At 37.0% G+C, this 15,751-nt stretch overlaps 1 pseudogene; it reads left to right on the forward strand.

The window, feature by feature from the left end:
* Nucleotides 1-7,030: 7,030 nt before the first annotated feature.
* On the forward strand, nt 7,031-8,461 carry LOC120244140 (annotated as a pseudogene).
* The last annotated feature ends 7,290 nt before the right edge of the window (nt 8,462-15,751 follow it).

Raw genomic sequence — 15,751 nt, forward strand, 5'->3', positions numbered from 1 at the left:
ATTTTTCTATCAAAGACTAACAGGTTGTAGCCACATGACCAGAGTTCTAGTGTCAGCATCATCAGACATAAACACACACGCATACCTGCCAGGTAAAATGTGATGCAAGACAGTTTGAGAAAAACACAAAAACATCCAAGATAAGGTTGGTATCTTCGAAGGTTTTCTAGTGATAAAAGGGGGAAAAAAGCTTAAAACTCCAATTTCAAGCTTTTGAGGACCTTAATTAATTTGACATTTATATGAATTAACTCAGAATTCCTATTAAAATCATGGGATGAGGAGTGGTAGGTCCAATGTCATGGCTCAGGCAGAAACTATTAGCATATAAGCCTTTTGGAATAGAACATACTATTTTACTTTTTGTTTGTTTGTTTACTCCCCTTTCAGGGGCAATTATATGCCATACACATAACTGGAGCTCAGTAAATATCTCTTGAATTACATGGAAGGTAACTGGTTATTTGCTGATATCTTCCTAACCTAAAGCCCTGGCCTTAGACAAGGACAGTTATGGATCTTACTCTTTTATAGAGTGTTTTCCATAATGACTTTTTCCAAATTGTTCTGGATGCTAAAGGAAAACAGATCTACTGAGTAAATGTCCCCTGAATGTGGTATGGATGTGGCAGAAGGGATGCATGAGGAAGGAGAGGAAGACAGGGTGCTAGTTAGGGGAGAAAAGTTGAGAGACAAGCACCAAAGCTTTATTAGGCCCTAGAAACACTGCACTCACTTTAAGAGTGCAAGAACCAGAACATCTGGCTAAATATTGTGTACTGAACACAAACATTTAGTTTCATTCCTTCTCAAAATCTATTACTACAATAACAAATCATAAACTTACAAGCCCTGCAGTTCACAAATTTCAGTCATGCTCACAAACTTTAAAACCAGATTTAGTTCCTTGGTCCTCACTAAGAAGAGGAAAATCAAATTTACCAGAAATATAAGGAAATTCTCTAACATGAAAGAAAATGGAGAAACAGATTAAAAACGACAGAGATGGGGGTGTCTGGGTGGCTCAGTCAATTAAGCATCAGCCTTCAGTTCAGGTCATGATCTCATAGCTCATGAGCTCAAACTCCACATCAGGCTCTGTGCTAAAAACCTGCTTTGCATCCTCTGTCCTTTCGCTTTCTGCCCCTCCCTCCTCTTTCTCAAAAAATAAACATTAAAAGAAAAAGACAAAGAGGAAAAGTTACAAAAATATTATCAGAAGATAACTACTAAACTATTATGATAGCATCAGTGATAAGACTGGATATTGCATGCATCAAAGTACAGGGTACCACAAAGAGAAGAAATATTTAGAGAAATAAAATAACTCTTGGAAATGAAAACTAAAGAGCAGTAATTGAAAGAATTCAACTAAAGGATCAGGAGAGAAATTTAAGGAAATTTTCTAGAAAATAAACACAAACACAAAAATATGAAAAAAGAAGAGAAAGGATCAGAAAATTAGAGAAATAGTCTAGAACCTCCCAAAAGGAACTGCACAGACAAAAGATGAATAGAAAGAATAGAATAGGATAGGATAGGATAGGATAGGATAGGATAGGATAGAATAGAATAGAATAGAATAGAATAGAATAGAATAGAATAGAATAGAATAGAATAGAATAGAATAGAATAGAATAAGAGAATCCAATTAGTAATGGGTGCCAAATTCATAAAACTGAAAGATAAAAGTTTCCAGATTTAACGTGCTAATCAACTCCACCTGACAATGAATAAGACAAATCAAAGACCCAACACCAGTACATCAGCAATAAAACCTAACAGAATGAAAAAAAAATTGTCATATGGAAGAAATCAGGAGTCAAATTGGCATCAGATGACTCAATGCCAACACCAGAAGCTAAAACTGAAAGAAATAATAACATTTTCAAAATTCAGTGGGAAGAATGATTTCTAAAATTCTACACTTATCCAAATTATCAATTAAATGTGATCATAATAAGGACTCTTTAAACACGCAAGTCCTCAAGAAATTTACCTGCAGTGCCCTACTACTCTAGAAAGTACAGGATAAACAATACTTTCCACCAAAATGAGGGTATAAACCAGGAAACAGAAAGACGTGGAAATAAGGAAATTCAGGACCTAACAAAGAAGCAAAGGAAAATGTGTCCTAGAATGGCAAAGAAGGGAAGCCTAGACTAACCATTGTGTACAGGCCCAGAAAAGACTAATCCAGACTAAAGCAGAAGCAAAGAGGAACCCCCCAGAAGTTCCCTTTCCAAAAAACCTAATTAAAACTAACATATTACCTAATATGTTTCAATGTATTAAGAGTTATTTAGAAGGGCATCTGGGTGGTTCCATAAGTTAAGCATCTAACTCTTGATCTCATCTCAGGTCTTGATCTCAGGGTCTTGAGTTCAAGCCCTACACCGAGCTCTGCACTAAGTATGAAGACTACTTAAAAAAAAAAAAAAAAAAGTTATTTGGAAAGGATAGGTAATAATCCCATAGTGCATACTTGGCAGTTGCTAAGAAACTGTATCTTAAATGGTCTCACCACAAAAAAGAAATGGTAATTATGTGACATGATTAAGGTTTTAGCTAATGCTATGATAGTAATCATTTTGCAGTTTATATATGTATAAAATCAATACTTGTATACTTTAAACATATACTATTATGTCAATTGTATTTCAATAAAGCTTCAATTTTTTTCTAAAAAAATTAAAGACAAGTGAAAAGAGATTTAGCTATGACAGAGTTTGGGAATAGTTTTTTCATCTTTAAAATTGAGTAGACTAGCAGATCTCCAAATCCTTTACAGCTCAAAGAACCTATGATCTCTAACCTATGATCCCAAATTCTTTAAAGATGAAAATCTATATTTTAGAGCCAAGGTCAAAGATGTATGGTTCATGCATTTACTCGGGAAATGAGCCAAACAATAATATTTAGAAAAACATTTTATTTATATCAGGACTTGAAAACTTGGCTAGTTAGCCTAATAAGCTATGCTTCCTCCAGTCAAACCACACAGAACCCACCTCCCCACTCTCTTCCAGGCACGGATTTCTAACTGTGGTTCCCAGAGAAGGAACTATAAACAGGTGACAAAAAATGCCCTTGTTAATACTGGCATCTCTCAGACAGGCCACCAGTCTACAAAGAGAATCTAAGGGTTAAGAAGCCACTTAAGCCGAAGATTCACATTAGCCAACTTATCCTTATATTTGCTAATGACCAAAAATAAAACCTTAAATACATATAAAATGTTCTACATAACTGAGAATAAATGTGTATTTCCTGTGAAATATTTTCTTTTCTTCAACCTCCATGTAATCCCAGAGATCCATATATTTCTTGTTCAGTATAAATGAATTTCCAACTTAAGCAATGACTATAAAAACAAGAGACCAAGAAACTTTTCATACTTCCCCCCCTGGCTTCTAGCTTCACTACCCCTCTAGCCTTTACCCTTAGTTGTATCTTGTACCCCTGGCCTGATCCTATCAACCATACTTTCTCCAATCTCCCTGTCATTGTCGGTGGGTCTCTATCCTCAGAAACCTTCTCCTTGCCAGATGATTTACAACTCTACTGTTCCTTATGCCAAACTGCTGGGGAAGAACCGTCAAGAAATTTGAGGGCAAGGCCAAGAAAACCTGCTGAAACCTGCTCAGCGGTTTCAGGAAATTAGGACAAAAATGGAGAGTCAATTCTGGGCTTCCCCTTGTGCTTTATTCAATAATAATTCCATGACATCACACAAAACCTGAGGAATCAGGTAATCCAGGAGTAGACGGGTCAAAAGATAAATACGTGATCACATGTGACTTGGCTTTGGGAGATATTCATCTGAAGATTTGCAAGATTTGCATTCACATTCACATTGCTGCATATTTTGGGGGCGCCTGGATGGCTCAGTCAGTTAAGCGTCAGACTTTAGCTCAGGTCATGATCTCACAGTTCATGAGTTTGAGACCTGTGTGGGACTCTGTGCTAACAGCTCAGAGCCTGGAGCCTGCTTTGAATTCTGTGTCTCCCTCTCTTTGTCTTTCCCCTGTTTGTGCTCTCTTTCTCTCTCTCTCAAAAATAAATATATAAACATTAAAATAATAAATAATAATACATAATAAATAATAAAGCTGTATATTTTTAAATCTGGATAAACTAACTCGGATTCTTAATATCTGGGGGGAGGCACCTTCTACTCTGGGTGTTTACAGCAGATTAAGGGACAGTTCAAGAGCCTCATGCAGACAGCAGAGGGTACAATTTATTACACTGGAAGAACCTAATTCTTCTAGATCAATATATCTCTGTACACAAAGCTTACATGAAAAAACAGTTAAAGTCCTGGACAGGGATTGCAAATTCACCTGCCTGGAGGAGTCAGGAGGTAGCATCAGTGACCGGCCCCAGGAAGCCATAGGCAAGAGGGAGACCACAAGGAATTGAAGAGAGCAGGCCCCATCTGAAGGGCAATAGCTACTTACTCCTGCCATTTGCTATCATGCAACAGCTTATGCCTGTTGTCTCCTGATGCTTCATTCTTGAGCTGTAAAATGTCCCAACTTTTCAAACACTAGAAAGAAAAAAGAAAAATCTGTAAACTTAAACCAACTAAATCTATCACATTATAGAGAGTCATGCAAATTTTTATCTTTGCCAGCCAAATGGCTCTTCAAGAAGAGAGTAGTATTAGGAAGGTTTAAAGAACCTTCTGGGAGGCTGTCCCAAATTTCAAATACCTCAAACGTGACCTCTGGCTCTTTGCATGCACCGTTTTCATCAACATCAGCAGGAGTTAAAAATTTATCAGATCAATTATATCAAGATTTTCAAATGGATGCCTTCTTTTGATCTCTCATGTATGAAACACTTATTTCATAACCCTTTGAAATATGGATGCTATTCTAAACAAAGAATACTGAATTTTTCTATCTAAGAAAATATTTGTACTAATAAGAGACCAAAAGAGACTTTATGTAAAATGACAAAAGATCCATTTTCTGTGGCTTGCATTAAAACTTTCCATGTAAAATTAGGTAAAAGTGTCAAGAGCTATTCTTAAAAGCTTGACTGCTCACGAAGGATGTAGGGACATGATAGCAGCTGAGCATCAGGACATTATGGGTGTTTTTCCTCAACAAGTGTTTGATAGACGCTGTTTCCACAGGATAGGATTGTGCAGCCCCTTCATCTATCTCGAATTTTAAAATTAAACTAGTATTTTTATTGGGGCTTGTGGACTAAAGGAGATCATGAAAAAAGAAATGGGTTGGCAAGAGAGAAAATTCAAATACCAGACAACATCTTAAATTGAATAGCCTTAAAATAATCTAACAACAAAGATCATAAAAGTTTAGAACATTTCAAGGGTCAAAAGCTCAGAATCCCACAGCATTTTTAATTACCAAAGTTCAGTTATAGAAGGAAGCTAAGCTCTCTTACGATTAAATCCAGCTGACACTCCTGACCACTTCCACTTAACCAGTCCACCTGACTAAGCCATAAGTTCCTCCTCTGTAAAACATCTGACTGATTTTACACTGGACAATTACCACTAGTAGGTTATTTTCTAGAATGCCCACACATACGTTTAATGTTCACTTTGAGGTCCCCATGCTTCTCTCAAGTCAGTTTATGCTAGTTTTCTTGCTATTGCAATTACATAATTTAATTAAATGTTACACAAACTGATGCAATAGGAGTGTGGGGAGTTTTGGGATTCTATGAAAACCTGGTTGAATATTTCAGAAAGAGTTGACAAAGGCAAGGAAATTATTGTGGGTAAGATATTTGTGAGATAGTGTGAGATATTTTTAATACAGACAGATTCTGCTTTTAGGCTGCCTCACAATTCTTTAACTTCTAGCTCTACTTTTAGTAAATTGAAACCAAGAGACACAGCGGCATCTGGGTGGCCCAGTTGGTTAAGCGTTGGACTTTGGCTCAGGTCATGATCTCATGGTTCTGAGTTTGAGCCCTGTGGCAGGCTCTGTGCTGACAGCTCAGAGCCTAGAGCCTGCTTCTGTGTCTCCCTCTCTCTCTCTCTGCCCCTCCCCCATTCACACTCTGTCTCTCTCTCTCCCTCAAAAATAAATAAGCATTAAAAAAGAAACCAAGAGACACAGGGAGAGTGCCTTGTGGGTATGCAGGACACAATGAAAATGACTGAACTCTCCTCAGAACACTTAAACTCAAAAGTGGGGCCTTGACTCTTCATCAAATATTAGTGAACAGCATCAATTTTTAAAACATGTATATATTGGGGCACCTGGGTGGCTCAGTCAGTTAAGCATCTGACTCTTGATCTCAACTCAGGTCATGATCTCATGGTTCATGGATTAGAGCCCTCCATTGGGTTCTGCCCTGCTCGTGTACTCGCTCTCTTTCGCTCGCTTGTTCACTCTCGTTCTCACTCTCTCTCTCTCAAAATAAACAATCAACTTTAAAAACTAATAAATTAAAAAACAAAACAGGTATATATTGTTTTCATGAATCCTTCTTTTATTTTCCCATTTGAGTATAGTTGACACACAATATTATGTTAGTTTCAGGTGTACAGCACTGTGATTAGACAATTCTATACATCATGCTGTGCTCACCCTAAGTGATGCCGACCATCTGTCACCATACAGCACTGTTATAATGCCACTGACGACTTTCCCTATTCTTTGCCTTTTATCCTCATGACTTATTCATTCCATAACTGGAAGCCCATATCTCCCACTCCGTTTTACCCATCTTGCCCACGCTCTCCAGCAGCCATCAGTTTGTTCTCTGTATTCATAGATCTGATTCTGCTTTTTGTTTCTTTGTTCATTCATTTGCTTTTTTAGCTTCCACATATGACTGAAATCATATGGTATTTGTCTTTCTTGGTCTGACTTATTTCACTTAGCATTATACACTCTTTGTCCATCTATGTTGGCTCAAATGGTACAATCTCATGCAGAACTTTCCAGAACGCTTGGTGAGAAGAGGAGGAGCCACAGCTACCAAATCTGTGGCCAGTAATGTGCTCCTTCCTGCTCCCCCACACCTACCCTAGCCCGCTCACCAGCTGTAGAAAATGGTGAAAGAAACTACTTACTATGATGTTTTGGGGGTCAAACCAAATGCCACCCAGGAAGAATTGAAAAAGGCTTAAGGAAACTAGCTTTGAAGTACCACCCTGAAAGAGTCCAAATGAAGGAGAGAAGTTTAAACAGATTTCTCAAGTTTATGCAGTGCTCTCTGGTGCAAAGAAAAGGGAATTATATGATAAAGAAAGACAACAGGCAATTAAAGGTGGAGTGGGTGGTGGTTTTGACTCCCCCATGAACATCTTTGATGTGTTTTTTGGAGGAGGAGAGTAGGAAAGATGCAGAGAGAAAGGAGAGGTAAAAATGTTGTGTATCAGGGGTGCCTGGGTTGCTTAGTCTGTTAGGCATCTGACTTTGGCTCAGGTCATGATCTCATGGTTCATGAGTTCAAACTGCCGCACTGGGTTCTGTGTAGACAAATCAAAGCTTGGAGCCTGTTTCAGATTCTATTTCTCCCACTCTCTCTGTCTGGACCTCCCCCACTCACTTTCCCTCTCTCTCTCAAAATAAATAAACATTAAAACAATTTTTTTTAATGTTGTGCATCAGCTCTCTGTAGCCTTAGAAGATTTATATAATGATGCAATAAGAAAACTAGGTCTGCAAAAGAATGTGATTTGTGACAAATGTGAAGGCCAAGGTGGTAAGAAAGGAGTGGTTGAATGTTGTACCAATTGCCAAGGTACTGGAGTGCAAATAAGAATTCATCAGACAGGATCTGGAATGGTTCAGCATATTTAATCTGTGTGCATGTAGTACTGGGGCCATGGGGAATGGTTCAGTCCTAAAGATAGATGTAAAAGATGCAATGGAGGGAAGAGAGTTCAGGAAAACAAGATTCTAGAAGTTCATATTGACAAAGGCATGAAAGATGGCCAGAAGATAACATTCCATGGCACAGGAGACTAAGAACTAGGACTGGAACCAGGAGATACTATCATTGTTTTACATCAGTTGGGCCATGCTGTTTTTACTTGGTGAGGAGAGGATCTTCTCTTGTGTAAGGACATACAGCTGGTTGAAGTACTCGAAAAAGCCAGTATCTACTCTTCACGAGAGAGCCATTGTCATCACCTCTCATTCAAGTCAGATCGTGAAACATGGACATATTAAGTGTGCTAAATGAAGATATGCCAATTTATTGTAGACCATATGAAAAGGGTCTCCTAATCATCAAATTTAAGGTAAACTTTACTGAGAATGCCTTTCTCTCTCCTGATAAACTCACTTTGCTGGAAAAACTTCCCCCTGAGACAAAGGAAGTAGAAGAGACTGATGAAATGGACCAGGTAGAACTGGTGGACTTTGACCCAATTTGGGAAAGATGGCACCATTATAATGGAGAATCATATGAAGATGATGAACATCTTCCTGTGGGTGGTGTTCAGTGTCAGGCCTCTTAATGGGGCCTATGAATAACCTGCTGGCATCTTATATGCAATAGTGAATGAGAGAAGGACTATAATTATAGCTCACTGCTTGCTATTGCTTTTGTTTTAATATTCAACAGAATAAACTCAAATATAAAAACTCTGCCTTTTCCATGTATATAGGATGACTTCAGTGTGCAAGATAAGTTTAATACTTGTAAAAACTACTTTAGAAAAAAAAATCTCCCCTTGCATTTTTAGGCCATACCTTGTAACTGATTTCAGCTCTAAGTACATAAAATAGTTTAGACTGAAATGCTAGGTGTATGTATTGACTTCAGCGTATGACCCTTAATTGGCAAGCTATGAAGTTAAAATGTGTTTAATTGGCAATCAGAAAAAGAACTTAATTTGTAGAGAAGTGTTGGTCTGTAGTTCTATTAAGTGAGATTCATTGTAATGCTTCTGCATTTATTCTATTGCCTCAACTGTTACTTGAAAGTGACAATTTGACCTATGGCATCAGTGATAGAAAGGATAACTTTCTAAAGAAGAGGTTTATCATAATCTGCTGTTTGAGGGCTTGCACTTATAGAATTGCATTCCTTTCTCCCGTGCCATCTTATATATATATAATATTATATAACCAGTCCTGATTATATAATTTTATATATATATATATATATATATATATATATATATATATAATCAGTCCTGATTACAGTTTTTCCCCTTCTCTTTGGACCATGATAAGCTTCAGAGTAGTGACTATGGGAGCAGAGACTTTTACATGGAGAAGCTAGAATGTATGCTTCAGCTTATATGAATTAAGAAGGTGTTTTTTAGGTATGTTACAAGTTTACTTTAAAACATTTAACTTACTCCCTGAAATAATGGTAATTTAATGTTGGTAGTATAGCAAATTATGATGAATAGCTTTAATTGTATGTTTAAAAGTTATGTTCACAAGCTCAAATTTGGATATCAGAATTAAGCAATTCTTGAACAGTATGAATGTTTCATTAATATACTGATTACAAAAAAGGTACAATCTCATCATTTATAATATTCCTGTGTGTGTGTGTGTGTGTGTGTGTGTGTCTGTGTCTGTGTCTGTGTGTACCACATCCTGTGTCCATTCATCTATCCATAGATACTTAAGATGTTTTTATATCTTGGCTACTGTAAATAATGGTGAAATAAACATAGCAATGCATGTATCATTTTGAATTAATGTTTTTGTTTTCTTTGGGTAAATACCCAGTAGTGTAATTACTATATCATATAGTATTTATATTTTTAATATTTTGAGGAAGTTCCATACTGCTTTTCACAGTGGCTGCACCAATTTACATTTCTCCATATCCTCTCCAACACTTATGTCTTTTTCATTCTAATTATTCTGACAGATGTAAGATGATGTCTCACTGTGGTTTTGATTTGCATTTCCCTTGTCATTAGTAATGTTGGCTAATCACTAATCATGAATCCCTTTTCAATTTACTGACAAATTTATTGGCCAATGCTAATCACTTAAGATAATAGGGCTTCTACTATGGTCATTCCAAGTAAACCCTATTTTCAATATGAACAAGGTAGCACTTCTACCCAAAATTTATATTTGTAGCCTTTCGGTATTAAACCATTGTCAAGATAAATATTATGTCCTCAATCTAACATCTTAGCATGGCAATCAGTTGCAAAGTTAACATTTCAGTGGACCAAAATCAGGGTAATACCTATGGAAACTCTCCACTATCAAGTTGCCTTTTTCTTCTTGATCTCATAAAAATGTTCATGTGAAATATTCATAATTAGGTCAAAATTTCGAGAATTAATAATCATTAGTAATTTTATGTGCCAGACACTACTAATAAACGTAGACACATTGGGGCGCCTGGGTGGCTCAGTCGGTTGAGCATCCGACTTTCGCTCAGATCATGATCTCACGGTTGGTGGGTTTGAGCCCCACGTCGGGCTCTGTGCTGACAGCCAGCTCAGAGCCTGGAGCCTGTTTCAGATTCTGTATCTCCTTCTCTCTCTGACCCTCCCCTGCTCAGTCTGTCTCTCTCTCTCTCTCTCTCTCTCAGAAATAAATAAAACATTAAAAACAAACAAACAAATAAATAAATAAAACATTTAAAAAAATTTTTGACACAGACACATCATCTATGTTTGCAAAGTTATTTTTCACAACACTGAGAAAATTAAGTGCCAGATATAATAAGTAAGTTGCCTGTAGTCACTGTCTGTAATGTGAAAGACAATAGCCAGGACTTGGCCTCTGGTCTCTGGAGCTGCAAAGCTGGCACTCATCAATACAATGCTATCAAGAGCCCCCAGAATATGTTATTTTAATGTTACTCAACTCAATGATCCCAGTCTTTAGAATATCTAGATTTTTTTTAATGGCTTCATGGGGCATATGGGTGACTCAATCAGTTAAGCATCTGACTCTTGAATTCAGCTCAGGTCATGATCCCAGGGTAGTGGCATTGAGCCAAACATCAGGCTCTGAAGTGAGTGTGGAATCTGCTTAAGTTTTTTCTCTCTCTCTCTCCCCTTCCCCTGAGCTCTCTCTCTCTCAGATTAAAAAAAACTATTAAAATGGTTTCATATAATTTTTAAGTCAGTGGCTATAACACGCAAATATATAATTTAAAAATACTAAATGATCCTACACAAAATTTCTTTGGAACAGAAAAGTATACATATATATTACTAATAAAAAAATACTTCAAAGAAAAGATATAAAAAGAATAATTCTGAGATTTTTAAACTCATTCATAAAAATACTCTGGGCTTGTACTCAGGACTGAGAATACCAAGGTGTCGAAGACAATATTATTGTCCTCAAGGAGACTGTGGTCTGGGTGAGAAAGAGATAATTAAGTAGTTGTAACATGATATCACAGTAAACAGCCAAATCAAACAGGAAATCTTTGGTTTGTTTTAAAGAAGCCTTTGGAAAACTGTGTTGAGTAGCCATTTGTCATTGTCACTAAGTCCTGGAGCTCTAGGGAGGGAAAACTGTGGTGTCACACACCAGCCCAATTCCAAGAGCTTTTCTCATGTGTTCTTTCACACAAGATCAGAAGGTCCCTGTGGATTTTTCTTGAATCCCAAATCTCTAGCATAAGAAGAATAGATGAGCATTTTTAAACTAAAAATTATATGCCAGACACTACTAGCAGCTTCCATATCCCTTTGAATGGAAGATTTTTTTAAAAAGCTTTCATCAGTAGGAGAAATTAATGGGAGAATGAAGAAGTGTGTGTGTGTGTGTGTGTGTGTGTGTGTGTGTGTGCCCTACATGCTAAGGCCATTGGTATGAACACAGAAGACATAAAAATAGCCACTGCATTGCCTAATTTCCTTCTAACCAAAAAGCCACTTTACTGATGAAGAAGTAGTTTAGGGAAGTAAAGTGTCTTGCTGAAAGTCTCTCCTCTTAAACTTAGAAGAGTCTTTTTAACTTCAGAACACTCATTCCTGTCTGACACACTATATAGCAAATAGCCGTGGGTAGATCACTGTAGAACTTTAAACAATAAATAAATATGCACAAACGGCCATCATCAAAACAGGCTTTCACTCCCATGAAACTACTCTGGGGAACCTGTCCTAAAATCATCCACTCACCCCATCCATCCATAGGAAAAATAAAGCTCCAACACAAGCCTAGCCCCCTCCAAGCACACATAATCACTGGATTACAATTCTCCTCACATAGGCACATGCAAAGAAAGGCCTTTCGAATGGAGCAAATAATCCATTAAGATACTCAATTAAAGCCATTTCCAGAATGTACAAGAATGTGATTTAGGTCACACACATGCTGTCAGAACTACGGGTTGAATCTCATCAATCAATGAAGCAGAAGAAAATAAGATTGAAACCAGTTGTTTGGCTTCATGTAGCTAAAACAACTGTGCGATTAACTAAATTTTTCTCTTTCTAACTGGTTGTCATGGTATTGTACAGATAGAATCTTAGAATGAGCCTGCAGACAACAACAAATTTGTGACATTTTGCCTTGACCCTTATATTGCAATTATATTAGGGCTGTCATTCTCAGATGACACAGAACCACAGTACAGTGTCTTAGAACTCTCTGAAATTTGGGGATGGGAAAGCCACGGAGTCAGGAGGAGACCATGTTTTTAATCATTTGAAAAGATGATTTTATTATTTTCAAATACTGTATGCATTCAAAACTCAAGTATATATGAGTATGAGAAATAAATTCAATTAAGACAATGAAAAAATGGTAAAGACCTGCACTGCATAGTAATATATCAAAAATACACTGTTCTTTCAGTTTACAAACATGAATTGCTTTACATTGGGATAAAGGCACTTTGACTCAGTGAGAACTGCAATCATGATGATAGTGATTAATGTTTTTTGGGCCTTTAGAACATACCAGAAGTTTTATATGTACTTTCTCATTAAACCACAACCATTTAAGATGGGGTCTAAGATGACTCCAATTTTACTAATGAAGAAACTAAGCTCAAGGAGAGTAAGTACTTTGCCCATGATCACAGAGCTGGCAAGGTGTGGACCTCCTGCCTTGAGACTCCATGGCCTAAGCCTCAACCCCACCCTGAATAGACTCTGAATACACACATTCCAAACTACAAGATATCCAAAGATTATTCCCTCAGTTATATTTCTTATCCACCCCTTATTTCCAATCTCACTGAGACCAGAGGGCCCCTTTCAAATGAAGAATCAATGTTCACTGAAGTATTATTTACAATAGCCAAGATATGAAAGCAACCCAAGTGTCCATTGATAGCTGAATGGATAAAGATGTGGAATACATATGCAATGCAATATTACTCAGCCATAAAAAGAGAACAAAATCTTTCCACTTGTGATCTAGAGAGTATTATGCTAAGTGAAATATGTCAGAGAAAGAAAAATACCATATGATTTCACTTACACTTGGAATCTAAAACAAAACAAACAAAACAAAACAAATGAACAAACAAAACAAAAGAGAAACAGACACAGAAATACAGGAAACAAGCTGTTGGTTGGTAGAGAGGGGAGGAGTTAGGAGCAGGGGAAATCGGTGAAGGGTATTAAGAGGTATAAATTTCCAGTTATAAAATAAATAAGTCATGGAGAAGCAATGTACACCAATAGGGAATAGAGTCAATAATATTGTAATAACTTCGTATGGTTACAGATGCTAACTAGACTTATCATGGGGATCACATCCAAATGTATAAAAATATCAGATCACTATGATATATACCTGAAACTAATAGAATAGTGTATGTCAATCATACATCAATAAAAAAAGAATCAATGAATGATGAGTAGTTATCAATTTTGAAAAGTAAAAACAAATCTTGGAATCTACAATGAGTAACTGAAACACCCAACTCAAAATAAAGACATTTTTATTTCAGCAATAACATTAGGGTTTTAATCCACTTCCACCACATTTTTTAATTAAAAGGTTTTTTTATTTGAGAGAAAGAGTGCATGTGAGTGGGGGAGAGGAGAAGAGAGAGACAGAGAGAGAATCACAAGCAGTCTCCACACCCAGCATGGAGCTCAAAAGGGGACTTGATCCTACAACCCCGGGATCATGACCTGAGCTGAAATCAAGAGGTGGATGCTCCACTGACTGAGCCACCCAGGTGCCCTCACTTCCACCATTTTTAAGAGATTTATTTCTTCTCAGTTTGCTAGAACTATTAAAATGAAGACTTTAAAACAAAGAATAATGATTCTTCTATAAGCCAAAGAAATTAGTGCTCTTAGAATCCACATCCAATCTGACCTTTCTATAACATATTCTGGCTAGTGCCTGGAGATGTGCATAGTGGTTATGGACATTTCTCTTCAGTCTCATTTCCCAGACACTGCAGAGGGAAGATGGCAGGTAAGTCATGTTTGCTAGTGTTCTAGAGATGCAAATAGATACTAAAAGTGAGTTAAATCAGCGAACATTTTGCAGCACAGGGGCTCTGTATTATTTGTCCCTAGAGGTTCAAAAGTGGGAGATAGACAAAGTAGGCACCATATCTCAGTGGGCAGAAGCAACAACCCATTATCTTAGAACACAGTCTCTAATGTTCATGACTTAAAAATAAAAGGAAAAGGGCAATAATTTTTCCTCTATAATGGATTTGATAGATCACAACTCTGATTTCCCCTCCCCACTTTATTATTAAGGATTATTAAGAAGAAAGTCAATATGAATATGCAGCAGAGTTGTGTCCTGCTTTCTCTTTTTGGCTAACTGGTCTTGGCTCCTAATTCCCAGCAGCATCAATTAACAATGTATAATTTTAATCAAATGCTTGAAAGTACAGAATTGCTGCTGTAAAAATTAATTGTCTTGAGCTGATTTCCTGTAGACACCGTTAATCAATATTTTGCCATCTTACAAGCAGCTGCTAGCCTTCTTCCCAGTGATTTGAGAGAAAAAGGAATGTGAATAAGGTGGCCACGTGCTCTTCAGGTGTATAGGTGACATTTGAATTTTTAACATTTTGGAATGTAAAATCTGGGAAGGAAAAATATAGTTTTGTTTCTTAAGCTAAAGCTGAAGTTCTTAAGAAGATTTCAATGTGATTTAGATTAAATGATTTAATTAAACAAGATATGAATGAAGATTTCCTGTTACAATGGTACCTAAAATGTGATCAATGGTTTGATGTCAAACTCTGGAAATTATACCCATTTATGTCAAAGAACATTACATATTATCATTTGGTGTGTTCAGAAATGAAATGATGCAGTTTACATCACAGAGAGTGTTTGCAAATCTCTAGGTCAGCATGAATATTTGAAAAGAACTTTCACTTTAGAGTAACAGGAGTCCAGGCCCAGCTCTGCCACCTCTTATACCTTGAGTATGACAATGTAGAAATTAACATTTCCTCTCTTGTAGTCAAAGTTTCCTCATCTTTAATAGGAGGAAGTGAGGAAGGAATCTCTAAAGATCTAGTTCTAAAGTTCCTTGATTTAAAAGTAAAAGGCTTCTCTGCCTGACTTATTTCACTCAGCATAACACCCTCAAGGTCCATCCATGTTGCTACACATGGCCAGATTTCATTCTTTCTCATTGCCATGTAATATTCCATGGTATAGATAAACCACATCTTCTTCATCCATTCATCTGTTGATGGACACTTAGGCTCTTTCCATGTTTTAGCTATTGTGGAGAGTGCTGCTATGAACATTGGGGTCCATGTGCTCCTATGCCTCAGCATTTCTGTATCCCTTGGGTAAATTCCTAGCAGTGCTATTGCTGGGTCATAAGGGAGTTCTATTGTTAGTTTCCTGAGGAACCTC

Source organism: Hyaena hyaena, unplaced genomic scaffold, assembly GCF_003009895.1.
Source record: "Hyaena hyaena isolate Hyena2069 unplaced genomic scaffold, ASM300989v1 scaffold_371, whole genome shotgun sequence".
Classification (NCBI taxonomy): domain Eukaryota; kingdom Metazoa; phylum Chordata; class Mammalia; order Carnivora; family Hyaenidae; genus Hyaena; species Hyaena hyaena.